We start from the raw sequence: 8,309 nt of genomic DNA, 5'->3' as shown, positions 1-8,309 counted from the left end.
AATTTAACATTTTTAATAGAGTGCATTCTCTACCAAGTGGTAATGCTTTGGTACTATTCATACATGATTGCTTATCCTAAAGATTTGACATTTCCCTGAGAGGAACTTTGATTCTGCTTTAGAAGTGTCATATAAATTAAAAACTTTATCAAATACCAATATGGAGGGAGGTGACACAGGATGCAACATATGCAGTCAAGTTAGCTCTGTATATTTAGAAATTACTCCTTCAAGATATTCACACTAGAGAGCTTAGTCTGGCCTGCTTAATATTCAGTAGTACAGGTCTGAATCATCAGAACCTTGGCAACACCTTAATATTTCAAAGTTATTAACAACTATCTCTAGGGGCAAGTCTGTGTTTACTGAGTTATGACAAATTTATTATAAAGAAGGAAAACAAGTGTAGCCAGCCATCTTAAAAAATGTCCCAACCACTGCTTCTCAATGTAGAAAGACTAAAGCTACATACATTTGTCATACAACAAATCTCATCTCTGTCCCCTGAAATTCCCCTAATTTCATTCATTAGAAGGGGATTTAAAAAAAAGACTTAAAGAGCATCTTACAGCAGCATTCAGCTTTCCTATGAAATAACTCAGCATCTTAAATATTATGTACACTTCGTTTTTTCTTTTAGTAATCTAGATACTGGCTTCAGAGTTTGTGGAACTGGAGGGAAAACAACACACTCAAAACTACTCTAGAAATCTTCCTTTGGCAGAATAGTAGGTATCCAAGTTAAAAAATAGGAGGGTCATTTTGTTGCTTTGTTTTCCAAAATTTAAATCGTTTTTTGTTCCCCTTCTACATAAACCTCAGTCACCACTCCTGAGTGGAGATGGGCAGAGGCTCTGGCCGCTGCTCTACCGGCTTCCCAGCAGCTGCTTTCTTATTGCTGCAGCAAGGCTTGAATAGACGTATGTCAACAAGGACTTCCCCCAAACGGCTTTTATAGATAGTGCCACAGCGTATTTTCTGTCTTTTCTAGTACGTGAGATGTAAAAAGGAAAACACTGGCGTTCTGTTAGAGCCAGAAGCCATCTCTGTATCTGAGCCATCATCTGACTGGTTACTATGACAAGGAGATTGAGCTGGAGAGGCACCTAAGGTGGTATTGTGAACATCAGAATGGTGACACTTAAATTCCTTCTGCAGTTTACTGATCTGGTTGCTTTTTATCTTGTTTCCAGATAGAGTTTTCACTTTCTTTGGTTTCCGTGTAGTCTTTAGACTGGGTCCTGCCCTTGCATCTACCACATGATTCCAGTTTTTTTTTTGATCCAGCTGGCAATTTCTTCCATCTTTTCACAAGCAGGACACCGGCATTACAGATGTCTCCTGAACGAGTCTCATGTAACCCAAAACAGCTCTGTAAGTCCTTTTCATAGCGTTAACTGTCAGCGAATCGAGAACTGGAGGATTTAGCTCTGCAAGTATAGCAGCCCTCTATACTTCCCTACACCTTTGGCTTGCGAAAACCAAACATCATTTCTTCTGGGCAATAGTCTTAGTATGCTTTGAAGGACACCAATAGTCCCTCCAATGTCATAAATTCCCCAATTCCACTTTCTAGATTCCTTCTGGGTAGTAAAGTGTTTCTTATATTCAAAAATACCTTTCAAAACTCAAAATGCCACTGGATGGACCCCTGGGCACGCGACGACCGAGACAGAGGCACCCAGGCAGCAAAGAGAACAGCTCCCGGCGGCTCGGGGGGTAAACGCAGCATCTGGGGTGGGAGGGAGAGTTCCGGCGGAGAGCTGCCCGCCGGGGCGGGGCGGGGCGGGGTGGCCGGAGGGAAGCGCGTCCCGAGCCGCCGCCTCCCTGCCCTGCGCCTGGCCCTCTTCTTAAGCTGCGGCTCTCAGACTTGAGTGTGCATCACCAGGAGGGTCTAAACAAAAGCCCAGCTTCCGATCCAAGTAGGTCCACAGAGGTGCCTGAGAATTTCATTCTTAACAAGTTAGGCTATTGGTTCAGAACCACACATAGAAAACCACTGAAATACTATTTAAGATTCTTGAAGTTAAACTATTTTTTTGGTTTTTTGTATTTTCCACTTCTCCTTTGATATCCCATCATACACACACACACACACACACACACACACACACACACACACACCATAAGACCTAGAAATTTTTCCATAGTGTAGTCCAGGAATCTTGTGATAATTGATGGCTGAAAATAGCTAGTGTAACACCAGCTCTATTACTCCTCATGCCGACCACCCAGTATACTTATAACATTAGAAGGGCAAAGAAGGAAGGCCTACAGGTGTGATGATTCTTTTTTGTTTACCAAACAAAGGAATGGGAGCGTCTTAAAATTCAAGCTACAACATAGGTATTCTACTAGGAAGCAAATAAGGAAAGAAAGACAAGCCATAACCAAAAATTAGTTTTTTTGGTAGTTTTAGAGAATAGTATGCAACTCTAACAGAGAAATTGGATACATGATGTCCTGGAAATAAAACTGACTAATAATACATAAGAATTGGAACAAGCTGTGAGACCTACGTTTATCAATATTTCAAAAAGGATAATCAATTTTACCAAAGACAGCTGAAGCTGGACCAACTGAAAAAAGGGGGACTAGGGTATGAGGTTAGAGTCATTTTCTAATGTTTTGATTCTATAGGTTTTCATTTGGAAGAAAAACATAGTTCACGAACTATGTGTGTGAAGATTAGTATTGCAGAGTAATTTTAAGTTTTAAAATATATATACATTTTTGAAAATAAAATTTATTTTATTCCAAGTATAAAAGAATAAAAAGATGAATACAGCATTTTTGGAAAATTTTTGGAAAATTTAAAACTAAAATTTTAAAATGTTTACCCATATTCTCACCTTACAAATACAAGTTTTACTATCTGGCTGTATTTTAGTCTTTTTTCTAAGCATCACTTTTACATAATTTTGATACAAAATTGACACATAATTTTTACAGTGTTTCTTTTTCTAAATATTATAACGAATGTTTACCATTATTCAAATATTTCATTAGCATATTTAATGGCTAAATACACATTCATAAAGTATCACAATTTATTTAAATTTCCTTTATTGTCAAACACTTTGTTCCCCCCCCCCCTTTTTTCCCTATTGTAAATAGTACTACAATGAGTACATTTGTACATAAAACTCTCTCTGTATTTAAGATTTTTTTTTTTTTTTTTTTAAGATGATTTTTTTTTGGATAGATTCCCAGGTTTAGGATTACTTGTCTCAGCCTTGGACATTTAAAAGACCCTTTCTACATGTTGTCAAATTATTTCCCAAAGAGGCTATAACACCTTTTTTCTCTTTCTCACTAGCAATACTCTATGTCCAGTATTGAGCACTCTGAAATTTTTTATCTCTGCCAATTTGACAGGAAAAAATTATGTCTTGTTTTGTTTTTATTTGCATTTCATTGTTTACTAATGAACTGAATCTTTTTCATGTTTGCTGATGAGAGACATTTTCTCTTGTATGCATTTCCTAACATTTAATTCAGTTAATTTTCAATTATATAAATATTTTCATATTTATTTATGAGAAAAAATGAGTATGGATTTTAAGACTTTTTAAGAATATAGATTTTTAAGAATTTAATAAAATAAAACCTGAAAATACATAAAACAATTTAGTTGGTGTTAGAGAACCGAGTATTATACACAGAAGAGCTTGTGGTTCCAATTTTCATCTTTGGAGCTCAGATTTCAGTACTGTGTTTGAGGAAAATAATTTCAAAGTAAAACAATTGTCACATTAGGATAACTATATGCCAGTGCACTTGAAATCTTCCCAGCCTAAGCACAACATGAAGGACGTGGCCGATTTAGAGACTGTTACCCTCAAATGGAAGAAGTTTGCTCCACATTAAATGGTTTATGTTCTTTCCTTATGATCAAACTATTAGGGGGAGAGGGTCTAAGTGTTCAGTGCAAACATCCTAAGTAACTGCCCCACCGTTTCCCAAACCCTTCACTGACCACAAGAATGAAAACATCTATCAATCCATTGCTTACTAAACACTGCCTGGAAGAAAGCAAGCTTGTTGATTTTGGTCGGTTTTCAAATTTCCTTTGCCTGTGGAAAGGTGACAGAAAGGGTGTCAAAAAGGCCAATGCAACACCTGGATATGAACTGCATCTGGAAACCACTTTTTTCAAGATTCACCCTTTGGAAGAAATACTTGGCCTTGGTCAATGGGGCAATTGATCTCTGGGGCTATTGACAAAAGCCATAAATGTATGCTCATTATTCTTGTTCTGTCAACAGCCTTTGACATTTCTATTTGGCCCATCATAGATCAGTCATGGGGAAATACAAGGTAAGTGACTTGCTTTCCCTTAAGTTCAGAAATTTAAAGTATCTTAGAAATCGAATTCTTTACAATTTAGTACTTTTGCTTTAGGTCTTTCTCAAGAGGTGAAGCATAGTTAATGCTCTACATACATGTCTATATGTAAATAGTAAATAAATATATAAATATATATTTATTTTTTATTTTACAAATAAATATATGTCTATATTTAGTGGAATTTTTTTTCTATTTAAGACAGTGCTGTGATGATGTTCTATATAACATTCTGTTTATTAACATTTATTAGAAGAAATTTATAAATTTTAGAAGAATAAAAATTTTGAACCAATCACGTACAACTTTAATGTCCATGCTTCTGAAATCTATTTTATTTGTATCAGTTCGCATCAATGATATTAAGTTTCCTTTAGAAAATGAGAGCAGTGCTGATAAGGAGAAAACAATTACTTCATAAAAAATACAAAGATGAAACTCTTCTAACATTTAAGTATCTATGTTCAGTATGGAAGTGTTTGTGTGAAGCTATCCTAACTTTCCTGTCTCCTTTTCCTGCATGTCCAGTAGAGCGTATACAAAAAATTTAAAATACGAATTCCCAATTTCCCACATCTCCTTTGGGTGCCCCTTCTGCCAGCACTCCTCTTCGATGTGGATCATCTCCAGGGAATCTTAATGGCTTTTGTTTCCAAAAGTCTATGCCCCTAAGGCAGTAGTTCTCCATAAAGGGCAAATGCACCAGGGCCATTTGGCAAAGTCTGGAGATAATTCTCAGTTTCCACAATTGCGGGTGCTACTGGCATCTTGTGAGTAGAGGCCAGGGATGCCACTGAACATCCTACAGTGAACAGGGCAGCTCTCCATACCCCCCAACAAAATATCCAGCCCCCAAAGTCAATAGTGCACCAGTTGAGAAACCCAGTGCTTGAGCAACAGTCAGGACTCTGTGCAAGGACAAAACAAATGTGAGGAATATTATAAGACAGTTGATCTCTCCCCTGCTACAGAAAATGATTCATTTGGATGAGAAAGGAGACAGGATGGATGGGAGGAAGCAAGATGAACAGAGATAACCTTGGGGTCCCAGAAAGACATGTACTTCCTCCACCTCCATTCCCTGCCTCTGAGGTTGGGTCTCAGGAAGATAGGGGATGGCTGTGTGTTTGGTGTAGGCAGATGGGACCATAAGGAAATGACAATTCCTATGCCTCAGCACAGAAGCAGCAGAAAGTGTGGTTCCCTTGGCCCGGCTTGGAAGAAGCATAGAGAATGCCACTTCTGAAGGAGACTTGAGCATGGGAACAAGAGATGCCTCAGCGGCTACCACGTGGGCCAATGACTGAGGCCCAGATGCGCTGATGGATATCTTAGCAGAGGCCAGTCTTGTACCCCTCTAAAGTCCCTGGAACATAGATACGACCCTGGAAAAGTGGGGTAACCCAAACTGACTAGCCCCTCACCCCAATAAGAGAAGCTGAAAAATGAAACGGATTTACATTTTTATGTTACGTGTACAAGTTGCGCGTCAGACATTGTGGCCCATGATCAGTACATGCTGCAAGTGGAAGTTCCATTCCAAATTACTCAGATGATTGGAGATATATAAGTTTAACTCAACTAATTTAACTGAAAACAATCCTCCTTTTCATTTTGTTGTATTGAGTCAGAATAGGTATTACTAACCATTCAACATGATATTGGTGTTTGATTCTGAGATCCCCACCTCTTCCATTACCAAAAGTGTTTTAGAATTTTACTCTGTGTTTGTGTATCAGGCCCAGTGACACAACTGAAGACAGTCTGGCAGGTTTAAAACCAGGGCTAGCTTAGTATAACTACCTGGTTCAAACCCATTTCACATACTGAATTGCTATAATTTTAAGGAGAGTTTAATTTTTTTAAAAAAAATCATTATCTGGTATGACAAATATAGTTTTGTGGTATTTGATCTGGCTCATTTTTTTAAAATGTAAGATTATGTAACAAGCTGTCACTGACACCTCTGTTAACTAAAGCCAGTATTATCTTTCAAGGGTGTCACTGTTCTATTGATATGAGTCTCCACCCAGAAACCTAGGAAATTTACCCAACTATTCATCAAGAATTCTGGACACCATTATCAAAGGAACAGGACACGTGTTGGCAGAGGACACAACACCCTCTGCTGCCAGTTCCGGCAACGATCCAATGTTTGTGCACCAACCCCCAGCCAGAGGAAGGCTTTGTTCCTATAGCACATCTACTACATTGTCCCCTTTGGATGCAAGCTGGTCTTCTCCCTCTGCTAGTAAGCAATCTGTTTATTTGCTTTTGCCAAATCATTTGGTGTCCTTACCTCTCATTGGAAACTAGATGTTAAGATGAGAACCTGGGAATTCGCCTTCCTCAGTGAAGACAATTATTTATTAGACAATCCTTGACAGCGTACTCTTCTGCCACAGCAGCAAGTTGACTTGGGGATAACTGACACTGATACGCACCCTACTTTCCTTCCAGCAAATCTACATCTGCATTGGGTATCCTTTCCCAAAGCATCACCGCTTAAGGCTATCTATTTATTTACATTGATAATGCCTCCATTTATTTTTTGAGGCTCTGGGACATATTATACAAATTCAATAATAAAAACATTGCCCTGATATAAAGACATTTCTTGGAGTCCAGAAATAACAAGTTCAATCAGCGCTCAAAGTTACATAAAAGCACTTCTAATCTAAAGTCAATCTCCTCTCCTCTACACAGTCTGGAACTACTGGAAATGTGCCATGGTTTCTTCTCCTCTTGGGTTATATAGAAGTTGCTTTACTGTTTATTCTGGAACTGTTTATGGGAACATCTCTGACATGTCAAAGTGAAAGAGATTAGAGTGATTCCTGATCTGCATAGAACTTTATCTAGCATTACCCTTGGCACTTACTGAAATCTTATACCAGTTGGAGTCACCATAATTTTACAAAAGTGATATCACTGCAAAATGTCATTTGTAGAAGAAAAGAAAGTCAGAAGGGTCTTAAATAGATTCTCAGGAGAAATGTTATGGTATAGAGGAGGAGATGTATTGAGCAGAGGCTTCATAATTGTCTTCATATTTATGGAAAGTTATCATAGTTAAAGTACTTATATTATCCTTCATCTATGAAGAAAACACCAGGGAGGGGAAAGCCAGAATTTATGAGTAAGAAAAAACGGTACCAGTGGTAAAGATGGTTGGCAGCATGACATCATGGAAAGACTGTGGATTTTAATGTTAACACACCAATAAATTAGAATCCCTAGTATGTCAATATTATTAAGTATTAGATCTTGGGTGAGAAATTGACTTCACTTTTCTCATAAAATAGGAAGTAGTGATGCAGGATTTTTGGATGGCTTAAATGAGACAAGCATATTAATGCACTGAGCACAATACCTGACAAGGAGTAAAACCTCAACTATGATGGTTTTTTATCTGACCTTTCTGGTCTTTGATTGATTTTAAAAGTTAATGACTTTCTGATTTTTTGACCCAGAGCTGTTGATAGTCACATGAGTCTGACAATAGTCCCAGACCCACAGAATAATTTAGGTGGTTGAGATGAAAAAAACCCACAACTTTTCAGTAATCTGCAGCTCTCTGAGTAGATAGTTCTCAAACTTACCCCCGGCAGAAAGGGCTGGAGAGCTTAGCACTTCCTACAGTAATGTCACCCCACAAACTACTTTGCTTAGCTCTCTCCATCTATGCTTCAACTCTTCTTGCCGAAGATCCAGCACTTAAATCCTTCTCTATTGTACCCGAACTTGCATTGCTCACACCGCCCCTCCCTGCAACTTTCACTCCATTCTCGTCTTTCTTCAGCCCCCAATTACTCTTTTCCTAACGACCTTCAAAAGAACTGTCCCAGAGAAAGACAAATATCATATGATATCACTTATATGTGGAATCTAAAAAATAGTACAAATGAACTTATTTACAAAACAGAAACAGACTCACAGACATAGAAAAATTTATGGTTACC

General features: G+C 38.0%; 1 pseudogene; it reads right to left on the bottom strand.

The window, feature by feature from the left end:
• Positions 1 to 777: 777 nt before the first annotated feature.
• Positions 778 to 5,148, bottom strand: LOC132352551 (SIN3-HDAC complex-associated factor-like; annotated as a pseudogene).
• Between the last annotated feature and the right edge of the window lie 3,161 nt (positions 5,149 to 8,309).

Source organism: Balaenoptera ricei, chromosome 18 (genome assembly GCF_028023285.1).
Source record: "Balaenoptera ricei isolate mBalRic1 chromosome 18, mBalRic1.hap2, whole genome shotgun sequence".
Taxonomy (NCBI): domain Eukaryota; kingdom Metazoa; phylum Chordata; class Mammalia; order Artiodactyla; family Balaenopteridae; genus Balaenoptera; species Balaenoptera ricei.
Note: the sequence above shows the minus strand (reverse complement) of the source record. Positions and strands in the feature narration are given on the sequence as shown.